Source organism: Cetorhinus maximus, chromosome 9 (genome assembly GCF_964194155.1).
Source record: "Cetorhinus maximus chromosome 9, sCetMax3.hap1.1, whole genome shotgun sequence".
In the NCBI taxonomy this organism is placed as follows: domain Eukaryota; kingdom Metazoa; phylum Chordata; class Chondrichthyes; order Lamniformes; family Cetorhinidae; genus Cetorhinus; species Cetorhinus maximus.
Window position 1 is genome coordinate 102241380 of NC_135887.1, and position 14255 is coordinate 102255634.

Below are 14255 nucleotides of genomic sequence, written 5' to 3' on the forward strand. Positions count from 1 at the left end.
GAATTATCTGTATAATTTGGCATCTCTTCCTGTTAAATATTAAGACCTTTTCTGTTTCTTTAACACCTGGATTTCAATCTGGTTGAGATAGAGAAAATGAAGCTCAACCTTTTAGGCCTTTAGCACCCTTACCTCTGAGTCACAAGCTTCCGGGTTCATGTCCCAAAATCAAAGCAGACACTCCACTGCAGTATTGAGAGACAGCTGCACTGTCAGAGGTGCCATTCTTCAGATGAGGCATATAAAATGAGGCCACGTCCACCCTCTCATGTAGATGTAAAAGATCCTATGGCACTATTTTGAAGAAGAGCAGGGGAGTTATCTCCTCTGTCCTGGCCAATATTTATCCCTCAATCAACATCACAGAATTAAGTTATCTAGCCATTATCACATCGCTGTTTGTGAGAGCTTCCTGTAGGTAAACTTGTTGCTGCATTTTCTACATTAGAACTCTTCAAAAGTACTTAATTGGCTGTAAAACATTTTATGTCCAGTTGTCATGACCCCACCATCCTTGCAAACTACTGCCCTGCTTATATAAAGTCTTTCTTTTCTAATTTTTTTTTGTGGAGTGCAAGGACAGTCTTAACCGATTCCTGGTGGGCATTAGCCCTTAGTACAAATTACGCAGAACTCTCACAAAATTAGTAGAGTGTTGATATTGAAATGAAATGTCATACTTGTCCTCTATCCACCTTCCCTCCTGCCATCAAAACTGCACCACTGCTTCCCAGTGTAATTAATAAGCACTCTTAGATCAACCACAGGCTAATTACAGAGTAAAGCACCCTCTACACTGTGTGGTTATCTAGGATTTCAAAATAGGGCCCAAGATTCGCGCACATACTTCAGGTGGTAGGTGCACAGTACGCCATCTTCATAAAGAGACTTGCGCCAAACAACTATTGGTGAAGCAATGGCATCATAATGATTATGTTACAAACCTGAACTAATGATTTCAGACACAAGAATTCAAATCCCACCAAGATAATGGGCCAATTTAAATCCAGTTAATAAAATAAATCTGGAATAAAAAGCTAATCTCAGTAATGGTGATCATACAACTATCAGATTGTCCTAACAACCCATCTGCTTCACAAACATTCTTTCAGGAAGGAAACCTACCACCCTTACCTGGTCTGGCTCTATATGACTCCAGATCCACAGCAATGTGGTTGACTCTTTATTGCCCTCTGAAATGGCCTAGCAGACCATTCAGTTATCAAGAAGGTGGCTCACCACAACCTCCTCAAGGATTAGTTTTTGCATTCTTTCTTCAGCTTGCTGGGGTAATTGTGTGTGTGCTGTGCCGGTTTCCCTTACTTGTGTAAAGTTTCAGTACTTCTCAATGCCTGAAGTCTTTTTGTGTCACTTAAAATATTGTGCTGAAGAAAGTTGTTTTCAGATATCGGTGGCCTACTAGGGTCAACAACCCACTGGGGTGATGGGTGATGTTATAGTGATGGAAATAAGCGGCCTTAGTGATGGCATGGATATGTGGCTGGAAGCTTATCTCAGGGTCAAATATGGCACCAAGTTTATAAACAGTCTGGATCAGCCTCAGACAGTTTCCAGGGAGATGGATGAGTTTGGTAGCCAGGAAATGGAGTTTGTAGTGGGGACTGGAGACAATGGCTTCTGTCTTCCCAGTATTTGATTGGAGGAAATTTCAGCTAATTCGGTACTGGATGTCAGATAAGCAGTTTGATAATTTAGCAACAATGGAGGAGTTGAGAGAGGTGGTGGTGAGGTAGAGCTGAGTATTGTCAGTGTACATGTGAAAACTAATACTGTGTCTTCCAATAATGTCGCTGAGGGGCATCATGTAAATGAGAAATAGGAGGGGGAAAAGGATAGATCCTAGGGGGACACCAGAGGTAAATGGTGCAGGAGCTGCAAGGAAGCAGTTGCAAGCGATTCTTTAGTTGCAATTAGATATATAAAAATGGAACCAGGTGAAGGTAGTCCTACCAGCTGGCTCACAATGGCGAGCATTGGTAGACGATTGTATGGCCACCTTGTCAAAGGCTGCAAACAGGACAAGGAGGGATAGTTTACCTTTGTCACAGTCACATAAGATGCCATTTGTGACTTTGAGAGCTGATTTGGTACTGAGGCAGCGGCAGAAACATGATTGGAGGGATTGAAATATGGAGTTCTGGAAAAGACAAGCACAGATTTGGGAGCTAACATATTCAAGATCTTTGGAGAGGAAAGGGAGGTTGGAGATAGGGCAGTAGTTTGCAAGGTTGGTAGGGTCAAGTTTTTTTTGAGGAGAGGTGTGATAATGTCTAACTTAAAGTAAAGAAGGACAGTGGCCGAAGAGAGTGAACCATTAACAATATCAGCTGAGATAGGAGCTATGTGGAGAAGTTGGGTGGTCAGCAGTTTCATAGGAATAGGACTGAACGAGTAGGAGCTGGGTCTCATGGAGAAGTTAAGCTTGGAGAAGGCATGGGGCAAGATAGGAGAGAAACTAGAGAAAGATATGAATTCAGGGCTAGGGCTAGGGCAGGGGTATCTTTAAAAGAAGTTTGACCTGTTGGGTTAGTTGAAGGGAGGGAAGTGGCAGAGGCAGCTGACTTAATGAGTTCAATCTTAGTGACAAAGGAGTCCATGCTTCCAAGTTCCTCGTACCTACTGCCAGAGGTTGTGGTGGATGAAACAAGGTGAGGGGTTTATGAAGACAGTTTGCAGTCAAGAAAAGAATTTGGGGGCCATCTTTGCATTCCAGGATGATTCCAGAATAGTGAGAAGTTTTCACAGAGGGGAGCCTGGCCCGATAATGCTTTGTGATCCAGCCTGACCTGGCAGTGAATGGTTAAACCAGTTGCCTGCCATATCTGTTGAAGTCTACGGGCAGAATTGTCCCAGATTTGCATGGTGAGCTAGTGGGCGGGAAAAATGACGCTTTACATGCTGGCCGCAATGGTGGCTTTTTGTGTCTTATCATCCCATTCCTGCCTCATTAATTATGCAGCCCCGGGAAACACCCTATCTCACTGGTGGGTGGCCTCCAATTTGCCCGCCCCTCCATTACCTTGCAGCTTTCTCCCGCAGGGCGCTACATTTAAACTGTAACCGCACACACACTTCTCAGTGCTTGCTGCCCAGGAGGGCACCGGTGAAGACATAGCCCCAAAAGTCAAGAAGAGTGCAGTCCCCGATTCAGTGACGCTTCCCTGGGGGCACCTACTGGACACTGTGAAGGCTCACTGCAATGTCTTCCACCTCCACTCTGGCCTCAGGAGGCCCCTCAGTCTCACCACTCCAGCTTAGGAAACAGTGGCAGTGGTGGTCAGTGCCAATGCTACACACAAGAGGTTGGCCATCCAGTGTAGAAAATGGATGAATGATCTCATCTGTGCTGCCAGGGTAGGGCAACCATCTCATCACTCTAAACTCATCCATTCACAAGGCCATCACACATTCACTATCATCTCACTCACTGCCAGCTCAAGGGACATCACCATTTACTCTCTCACACAAACCCTCACATTACCATCGGGCCCCATCTCCTCTGGAGACTGCCTCCTCAGCCTCACCATCTTGAGGCCACTTGCACAGATCAACTTGTGTCCCCACACACATCGTGGGATATCCCCCTTCCCCAGTACAGCCCTTGCCCTGCAGCCTTTTCCCTTGTCTGAGGCCACTTCTCTCCCTTCCCCAAGCAAACCCTGGCCCTGCAGCCATTGAAAAGCCTTATGGCTGGCCTGGTAGAGACCTGTCCGTCAGCCCCCCTAAAAGTGATGTGGTGCCTGTGAAGCCTGGCCCTGATGACTGTGAGCGCTGACCGAAGCAAGGTAGGCAAACAAACCTTAAAGTCCCGAGCGAAGTGCAGCTCACCATGTACACGTTGCTTATGTACAGTTGTGAAACACGTTGGTGTACAATCATATTGACGTGCCCAGATAATCCAGCATTGAGGGATGATTCCAGCGAGCAGGGCTTATAATTAGATGCAAATGTATTAAAATGGTGGACGGCAGGAAAGGCGGCCCACCACTGACGGGTGAAACGGACAATCGCAAACTGATTTTACAACGGTTTAAAACCGATTTTTGGCCTTCTCACCATATTGTCCTCGCCCGCCATGATGCCTGATGCCAATGGGGACGGAAAATTTTGGCCTACATTTCTTGGACTTGAAGCAAAGATGAGGGCCTTACTGTGGGAATGGCCAGGGTAAGACAGATTAATGGTTTTAGTGGGACTATGGCATCAAAGGTAGAGATGAGAGTGTGGTTGAAAAATCAATAGCTGCAAAAATGATGTGATGAATAGATGACCAAAGGTTAGAGAGTGGGAATTTTGAAAATGCAGTTGCAGGTAAATTAGCGATAGATTTTTACCAGGGGCAGATGCAGAAAGGGTTAGGGTAGGGAAGGCGATGTGGGTGGAGAGTGATATAAGAAAGTGATCAGGCACGGCTGTTGCTGTGATTGATACGGTGGGAGTAGCGAGAACACATGAATGGGAAGATTCCCAATCATGTGATATAAAAAGATTCCACTCCCTTAATGTGCAACTGGTGAGTGACCACAAGTAACACATCACTTATCGTAATTCTTTTGTCCTGTGGCAGTCCAATGCTCTATTTGTATTTGAACCAGTACTTCAAGTCCGAGGCTGGCTATTGGGCGATAAGGGTTTTCCACTCAATACCTGGCTCATGACCCTGGCTGGGCACTGAAGCACATGTGCACAACCAGCCTGCAAGAGTCCAGCTGCCACAAGGAAAATTATAGAGCATACCATCTGTGTCCTCAAGCACTACTGCTGCCTGGACTGCTTTGGAGGAGCCCTGCAGTACTCAGCTGAACAGCTATTAAGATTTGTGGTAGCAAGGTGCATACTGCTCAACATGGCCATTATAAGGGAACTACCCCCTTTTCACCACTTAACAGGAGAGAAGTTGAGGAGTAGGAACACAAGTTGGAGGAGGAGAAAGTGGTGAAGAAGAAATTGCGAGACAAAGTGGAAGAAGAGAAAGAAGCTACAATATAGACACCCCCTTTCTGCCACAGGCTCTTCAGGATCAGATTACCTGTGAGCGATACCAGTGACCTCATTCATCAATAGTCTCACACTACCTATCTTTCCTCTCACTATCACTTTATCTTCTTTCTGGCAATGCATTTTAAGTCCTTCCTCAGTTCACTGTGGGAACATATAAAAATATTACTAATCACTCTTGGGCATTCCCATCATGCCTGTCTTCTGTGGGCCTTTACTTATCCTAGTGTTCCTACAAGGTGCTTCCCCATGTTGTTGCAGGATGGGAAGTTGAAAGCTTCAACTGAGGATACTGCCGATAGCTTTGGAGAATGACCTCAAGCAACTGTGAGCTTAACAGACCCCAGCTATAGATTGCACCAACTTGGCCTGAGCAGTGGGTTGGCTGGCTGGCAGCAGCAAGGGTACAAGTGGCAGTGGTGAGAGCAGAAATGCTGAGAGAGGACAGCAGATTACTGTTCTGTCAAGCCACAGCCAATCTACTGAGATGACACATCCTAGTAATCTGTTAGAGAATTGCTGTGATGCTGTGGAAACCCTCTTCAACAAAGGTACCTATAGACATGATGACAGCAGTCTGAGCTTCCACCACAGCATTGAGAGCTTTGTGCTACAATGGAAATTGTGACATCAGTCATCATGCACTGCATCATGGTGGGTTTCAGAGGTGTGTGGGAGAGTTGGAAAGGATGGGCTTCAAGCTTTGCAAAAAGCACTATGCCAAGGGGTATTCTACCCCGCTATAGCTCCTCGTCCTTGAACACAAGTTTTCGGCCAGGTTTTGCAGTGCACCGAGCACTGATTGTGTACACCTGTCAGCCGCCTTCTGCAGCCTGGGCGACTGAGGTCCTCATCTGTCTCCCCTGCAGCAGAATTTGTGTGTGACCATGCTCTCTGGTGAGTTGGCACTGATATACTTCCCCTCTGCCTTAGTTCCTGTGCATTTGCGTCCATTGCATCACCACATGCCGATCCCTCCTCCATCATATCTAAGATATAGTGTCAGACTCTCAACTGATGGTTGTGGGTGTAACGTCAAGTGATGGTGTCTCTATATCATCAAAGTCTTCTTCCTATTCCTTCTCTGACTGGGATGGTTCCGATTCCTGAATATTTGGAATTATAAAAAAGGCATGGACTGGATTGTGAGGTGTTAGTTGAGAGGAGAGGTGAAATAACAATCCTCACCCTGTGAGTCAGATGATATTGTGAAATGAGAGGGAGAGGTGGAAAGAGAGGAGAATTAAGATTGCTGAGTCTCTCATCATCAAGCCCTCCAGCTCTACCAGAGATTACAACCTCAGTGATGCCTCTTCCTATGATAGTCAGTACTCTCTCCTTTATTGGGTTTATATGTGCAGGTACACTTGTCCTCTTCCAGTTTTTTCCTATTGTCTCTTGTTGTACACCAGCTTCTTCTGCAAGAAAGAGGAATGTGTGTCGTTAAGTATTGTGCAATATATTTGGGTGATGTGGCTGTCATGTTGAAAAGTGTGCAAGAGCTGTGAGTTGTCATTGTGAGGCTTGCAGCAATGCTAAGTGTGTGAGAGTGAGGCAAAGCAAGGAAGGATAAAATACTGATGAGATTGTTGATAGGTGAGTGATAGAATGTTGTGAATTGAGCAGTGGATGAGGCTAGTGGTGTATTTGGTAGGATATGCCATTTGAAGATTGAACTCACTCACCTTGACAACTCATGTCAGATCATTAAACTTCTTCCTGCACTTGGAGCTATACTGCTGGCATTCACCTCTGCTGCTTCTTCCTCCCACTGCCTCTTGAGTATATGGCACGAGGGTTTCCCGGCTATTGCGGACACAAGATATTTCTTCTTCTCTCCTCCTCTTGCACCAATGTCTCCAGTGTATTAATAGAAAACCTTGGTGCTTGCTCTTCTCTTGCTCTTTCAACCATTTCTCAAAGCATCACAAAACAGATTCAGTTTTCAAATGACTCTGATCACTTCTTGTAGCCCACAATCCACCTTCCCTTTAGAAGTGCAGGATTCCTTTAAGTAGCACTTACGATATTAGGCCCCCTGCTGATGCGTGAAGACAATAAACAGCACGGGTAGCACTGTCTGCACACACAAATGATGTGAAACAGCAGGCAACACAAATTTCACATGCTGCCTGCAGTGCAATGAACAGGGATGGGTTAGTTGCATACAATGATTCCAATGCATTCTCAGGGGTGGGAGTTATCTAATTTAACTCTCGGTGTCTTAAAAATCTCAGAAGAGCATCCTTTAGTACACCAATGTGCCCTTTTGCTTCTCACGGTTGTCACCCTTGTGCACTTGATCATTTATAGGCTACTTCAGGGGCTCGTATTCACTGAGATCTGGTTTGAAACTGGGTCCAAGCTTATTTTATGAAGAAGCCACATAACCTGAGCTTGGGCTACTAAGTAACATGTAAAGTTATGTTGCACAAATGTCAGGCAATGGTCATCTCCAACAAGAGAGAGCCTGACCGCTTCCCCTTGACATTTAGCAGCATTACCATTACTGAAACCCCTACCATCATCATTCTATAGGTCACCATTGACCAGAAATGTAACTGGACCAGCTTTATTTAACCTGCCCTTGTAGCTACATTATTGGGACTGTAGCTATTCTGCATTGAATAACTCACCTCTTGTAAATCCAGAGATTTACAAGGCACAAGCCAGGATTGTGATAGAATACCCTCTACTCACCTGAATGAGTGCTGCTCCAGCAACACTAAAAAAAAACCATCCAGGGAAAAGCAGCCTGCTTGATCAGCACCCCATAATCCACCACCTTCAATGTCTACGCCCTCCACCCCAGTGCACTGTGGCTACCGAACGTAGCATCTACAAGATGCACTGTAGCAACTCACCAAGGCTCCTTCGACAGCACCTTCCAAACCTGTGACCTCTACCACCTAGAAAAACAAGGGCAGCAGGTGCATGGGAACACCACCACTTGCAAGTACCCCTCCAGGCCTCACACTATCCTGACTTGGAACTATATTGCCGTTCCTTCACTGTTACTGGGTGAAAAATCTGGATCTCTCCCTAACAGCACTGTGGGTGTACCTACACCACATGGACTGCAACAGTTCAAGAACGTGTCTCACCATCACTTTCTCAAGGGCGATTAGAGATGGGCAATAAATGTTGGACTTGGCAGTGGTGCCCACATCCCATGAGTGAATAAAAAAACCTGACAGATTTTTATCTATCATCCCAGGCTGGATTTGAATGCCGGTCTCAAGGGTGAAATGATACCAGCCTGTAAACTTGTTTTTGACTAGTGCGCATTGAAGCCTGTACTGGTAATTGTTAAGTAGAGAGTGGCATGTTGCTAACCTTAAGAGGCCCATTTCAGCTGCTATAATGAACTTCAAAGGGCTGACAAGGAATTTATTATGACTTCCACACATGGGCCAGGATTTTCCATTCCTGGCCTAGGTCCATGGCAGGGGAGGGTAGCGGGAATATTTTCTGCCGCGGTGGCCATTGGGAATTTGTGTCGAATCGTGTGATGGTGGGCTCATTAATTATGTATTCAGGGGTTTCCCGACATATTGCACGTAGGGGCGGGCTGGATGACTTGTGCTCCGCCATCATATCCGGGTGTTATATTTAAAAGGCGCCCGGACATCAACTTCTTTGTTGTGAACCCACCTTGGGAGGAAGAGATGACCCGGCGATCTCAGGGAGCTCCAGCCCCCGGATTCAGCGATGCCTCCCTCGAGGTGTTGCTAAATGCAGTGGAGGCCAGGAGGGGCGTCCTATGCCCTGAGATGGAAGGAGGAGGATGAGATATGTGACCAGGAAAGAGGCATCTGCAATGTCCGAGTCAGATGACAAGCCTCTGCGATCAGTCCTGTCCGAGATGCTGGAGATGCAGTGAGAGGAGGGGGATCATCAGGCAGAGATGGTGGAGGCCCTCATCAAAGTGGCACATGAGGGGGAAAGTTTGTCCACCTGCTCTCTATGAAGTGGTTCCGACCTGTGTGCACATGGAGATCTCCATGGGGAGGATGGAGAATGCCACGGAGAACCTTGTCCAGCAGAATGCCAAGTTTCTGTTGGAGATGCGCACAGACCTGCACTGCATTGCTGTAGCCATAGGTGAAATCTTACTGTGCTATGCGAGAGGGAATGAAAGATTAAGGAGCTATGATTTCACATGTGGTTGCACGGGTCCACTATAATTGTTAATGTTCTTACACTTTTGTAAATAGACTATTCTTTCACTTTAATGAGGTCTGATGTAGTTTAATTGTGATTAGTAGTCGTTAAGCCTGTGCATACCTCAGCCCCACCCCCATCTTCAATGGGACATCCCAGGCTGTGTCTATGTCCCCCCGGAATCATGCATGTGCAGGGAGGCAAAGATCTTTGCCAGGGCCCTTGTGAGCCATGTGCAAGAAGCTTCCTGCGCACGCTGAGCCTTTGCCTTTCATGCACTAATCTATTGAAATGCCTTAGCATTGTTAGTACTACAATACCCCCCTTCAGTTGTCCAGTTAAGCTGACCTGCCGCTCCATCCACTCCCAATGACCAAATTCCCATGCAGCGTATCGATCTCCACCTCGAGAGTCTGGATAGTTGCAATGGCGCACGTGAATTTTCAGGTAGAGTTCAACACCTTCCAAATTTCTGCTGTGACCCACCTCTCCCCCAACCATAACCATTGACCCTCCTGTTGTGACCTTTGACCTCACCACAATCACCCTACAACCCTGCCCCCATCACCCTCCGTGCTGTTCAGGTGAATGTCCACGTCCCCTACCTTCCCGAGGAGCCCACTCCTGTGAAAATAGACAAGCCCCCCTCACCCAAATCCTGCTGACACCCAGAATCCAGTTTTAATTCTATGTTCCTTCCAACAACCCACAGGATTCCTTCACCCATCATCACAGGACACTCACCCTCCCACCCTTCTGGCTCCCACTGCCACTTTTAACTCTCACCACCCCATCCTATCAACAATTCCCTCAGTATGCACTCCAGGACTCATAAGTTGATAGCATGGACCCCCCTCTGAATCCCTTTCCCCTCTTTCCCCCCCATGCCCGTTCACACCTGCACATACCCCCCCTCCATGCCCAATTACTGCTGCATACACCCCCCAAGCCCAATCACACCTGCACACTCCCTGCCTGCACTCCACCATGGCCCTTATCAATCTTCCTCTCGACAAACCACCTCTCCCATTCCACAACTGTCACAGTATCTCTCTCTTTCCCCTACCACCTCCAACCAGCCCTGCCGCCCACCCCCCCAGGCCTCCACACCCACCCCACCACTTTATTCCTCCCCTCCCCATCTAATCCCCCACAGAACAGAACATCGCTACCCAACAGTACCTCAGTGTGAAGATCCACCTCCTAGAAGTGCCTCCAGAGAGAAGATCCACCTCCTGGAAGCTCCTCTAGAGAGAAGATCCACAGATCCACCTCCTGGAAGCTCCTCCAGAGAGAAGATCCACCTCCTGGAAGCTGCTGCAGAGACAAGGTCCACATGGTAGATGCTCCACCTACCCACTGTTGCACGTGGAGTTCCAGAGTCCACGGTCGCTGGAGCTTCCATCTTCTGATCTCCACAAGCTGCCCCAGGCCGCCTTCCAGGTAATTCCATGCCACATTGGTCTGGACATGTTCCTGACTGGTATCATATCCTGCTGGCGGCATGGATAATTGGACAAGAGGGGACAATTCTGGTTGGGACTTCATCTGCATCCTATTAATGGGATGCAACTGGCTTCACGCTGGCCTCTGGTGGGAATGGCACCCGTTATGATGAGCAGGAGCGCACGTTCCTGCCATCATTTCATTTCACGCCGGTGGGAAACCAATTTTTCAGCTCCCACCACATTATACCGCCTCCCCCCCGCCCGCCATTACACCCGCCTCTGTTAGGACTGCAAAATCCCGGCCATGATGTCATAATGGTCCAGATAAAAAATGTAAGATTTCTGAAAACTCTTTGCATTGATTATTCTCAGTGTTCAAATTCTTTGAAACTTGCACTTTATTTTTCATTATTATAATACTCCACCAAATTTTACTCTGTTCAGCCATGATGCAATATTTCTTCACTCACACACACAGTGATAAGCAGAGACAATGTGGAACAAATGATTCTTTATTGTTCTTACTAGAAACAGCCTTTACACGTGCTGAGGATTGTACATCAGCCTGAAGACTACTGATTACTCATCAAGTAATTTCATACCTTACATTATACATATTTAAACTCTTCAAATCTAAATTTAACACTCACTCTATCCTGATCTGAACAAATTGCATGGCATGTTTGATAAGTTATGAGGAGGCAAGAATTGTAATTCTTGGTAAACCTTTCTTTTGCTTTCGACTATTTAATGAAACATAAGGTTTTTGTTCTGCTGTCGCATGGGTTTTGATTTATATATAAATCTTGCAGTGGAAGTGGATGAACAGTTGCTGCCATCGCTAAAAGCCTATAGAGTCTCTCATGGCTAGTGAATAAGGGCTTTATTGTCTTGTTTGAATTATGAATATTGCAACTTGAAAATTAAGCAAATCATCAACCTTTTGAAATCTTTTTCACATCTTTTTCAATGGAGGGCTCCAGCCATAAGGAAGAAAAAATTTTCCCCACAGAGAAATATTTAGTAATTCAATGAACTGAAACTTTTATTTTTATTGTTTAAATGCATACTTTTGAATTAATGCTACAGGTCTGTTAGAAATATGTAAGAACAATTCTCTGTGGTTCCATATTAAAAGTGTCAGGGAATAACAGATCCATTTAAACTGGGCTGTGCTTTGTACATTTCGTGTCCTCTGACACCAATTTAAAAGCAGCCCCTTTAATATCCATGCAGACAAAGGTAATTACTCATGATTCTGTGTGTTAGTAAAAGGTTTCAGAGCTAATGTCTCAAGATGAAGATAGAGACCAGTAAAGTACACTAATACTGAGTAATAACCCCATTACTAACTGCAGCTTTTGATGTTCATCATTTATTTGTGTCGACATGATACATTGCACCATGAAAAAGTTCATTTAGAGTAAATGGATGTGGATGTTTGTACATGTTTGTCAGTAAATGTCATCATCTGCCAGTTCTCTCTATTGCTAAAGTGCTGCGCTTTAACTCCTTCAGTTCTCCTAATCATTCTGCTGATATTTCTATCAAGGAAAATAATGTTTATGTATTTCATTGTAGCAATGGAGGTGAGCTGTGTTTAGAGTTTACTCATATGCTTGTGTGTCTAATCTAAAGCCCTTGTTAGTAGCCAGCCAAACATTAAAACATTCCAACACTCAAGTCCCAAAAACTAATCTGAAAGGCTGAGGATAAATACCTTTTCAATTGGTAATCCAGCTCTTGGTACAAAATCAATTGCACCTTCAAGTGAAGTGAGACCTACATCCTGTACAATCGGTGGAAGCTTTTTATCAATATTGTTACTTAAACATATTCACAATATGTTTAAATTTACATTGAAACCTTCTAATAGTTGACACTAAGACATATTTGAGCTTTGTTTAATAGCATTCTGATTTTGCTTTATTCCCTATGACCAGGATTTTACATTTGTCGGGCGGGCTCAGCGGGAGCGGGCAGTCGGGAACCCGACTGCCGCCCGCCATCGGCTCTGCACCGCCATTTTACGCGGGCGAGCCAATTAAGGCCTGCCCAGTGTAATACACGACAGTGGTATCAGTGAGAAGGGGAGGGCGGGAGCAGGAGCTCACTGTCCACTGGGTCCAATGGCGACCTGGCGGCCGATTCAAAAGCGACTGCGGCAGCCATGCAAAGGCTGCCAGTGACTCAGAGGAGCCTCGGTATTGAACACTCCACTGCTGAACACGGCAGACGGGAGGGCAGGTTGGTGGGGCAGTCAGCCCTGAGTTTTTCCGATGAGGGTCTCGCTGCCCTCCTGGAGGAGGTGATAGCACACCGGGATATACTTGTCCCCAGGGACATGGGGAGGAGGCCTTCCCACCTCACCAAACATGCCTGGGAGGAGGAGGCATCCAGGGTGAGCTCCCATGATGTGGTGAGGTGCACATGGATGCAGTGCCGTAAGCGCTTCAATGATCTCCTGCAATCAGGAAGGATGATTACCGTGTTGGCATGGGTCACTTAGCACAGCGGCTAGGAGCGTCCCCCCCTCCCCCCACCTCCCCCGGTCCTCAGAGTTCTCAGGGTGCGAGTGGCAAATGTCAATGAGGCAGCATCTGGGCAAGGGGTTGAGTCCTGGCTGCTTGAAATAAGTGTCTTGCGACTCCAGGGTCACGAATCGGCTGAGTCCTGCGAGATATTCCTCAGGTGGGGTTGGCCAGGCTGCAATGGCAATGCAGGTACAGGGTGGACTAATCAATGCTCCTCTCCCCTTTCAGGAGAAGACATCCTATAACAATGCAGAGAGGTTGCGGAGGACTGCCCCACTTTTTAATCTTGATTAGATACGAGCAGGAGGCCCTGGAGCTGGAGAGGTGCCATGCGCCTAGGTCAACCGGCCACGGTGAGATTGGGGTGCCACAGGGAGGTAAGAGTGTAGCGCACTGAGGTCAGAATGTTTGTAATAGCAGCCATTCCACTGTTGTCTCTATATTGATGTGAGCCTCGAACATGGAATCTCCATTGATGATGGAAAGACAAGGGCACCCTGATCCGGGTGCCAGGCATGCACAATAACAGTGTAATGACTTCAACTAATCAAATGTCCTTGTTCTTCCTTTCAGGCTCACCAGAAGCCCGTCAGGCTGAGGACCCTGAAGGCTCGTCACTCACCTTAGAGGACAGCGACCATAGAAACGCACCTGTGTCACACCCTCTCAGCCAGGCAGGCACTAGCACAGATACCAGCACCTCGGTGGGCATTAGATCGTCAGATAGTATCTCGGTGCACAACTGTGAGGGCACTTCATACTCGCCTGAGGTGCAGGCGGAGGCAGAGAGTGCCCAGGGCGCTGGCAGTCGGAAGACTGCTAGGGACAAGGAACATGCCCAGTTGATGGCTGATGATGTTCCTCTTGAGTCGTCCCTGAGGCAGCAGATGCTGGAAGTCCAGCAGGGTGTGCGGGAGGATCTGGCGGAGATACATGAGGGAATGCGTGCCATGGTCTCCATTGTGGAAGGGTCCATGCGGAGCATGAGCAATGCAATGACCCTCATGGCTGAGCGCAATGCCTTCTCCATGGAGAGAGTGGCGACTCTCATGGAGAGGCTCCTTCAGGAGCTGAGTCAGGGTTTCCTGGG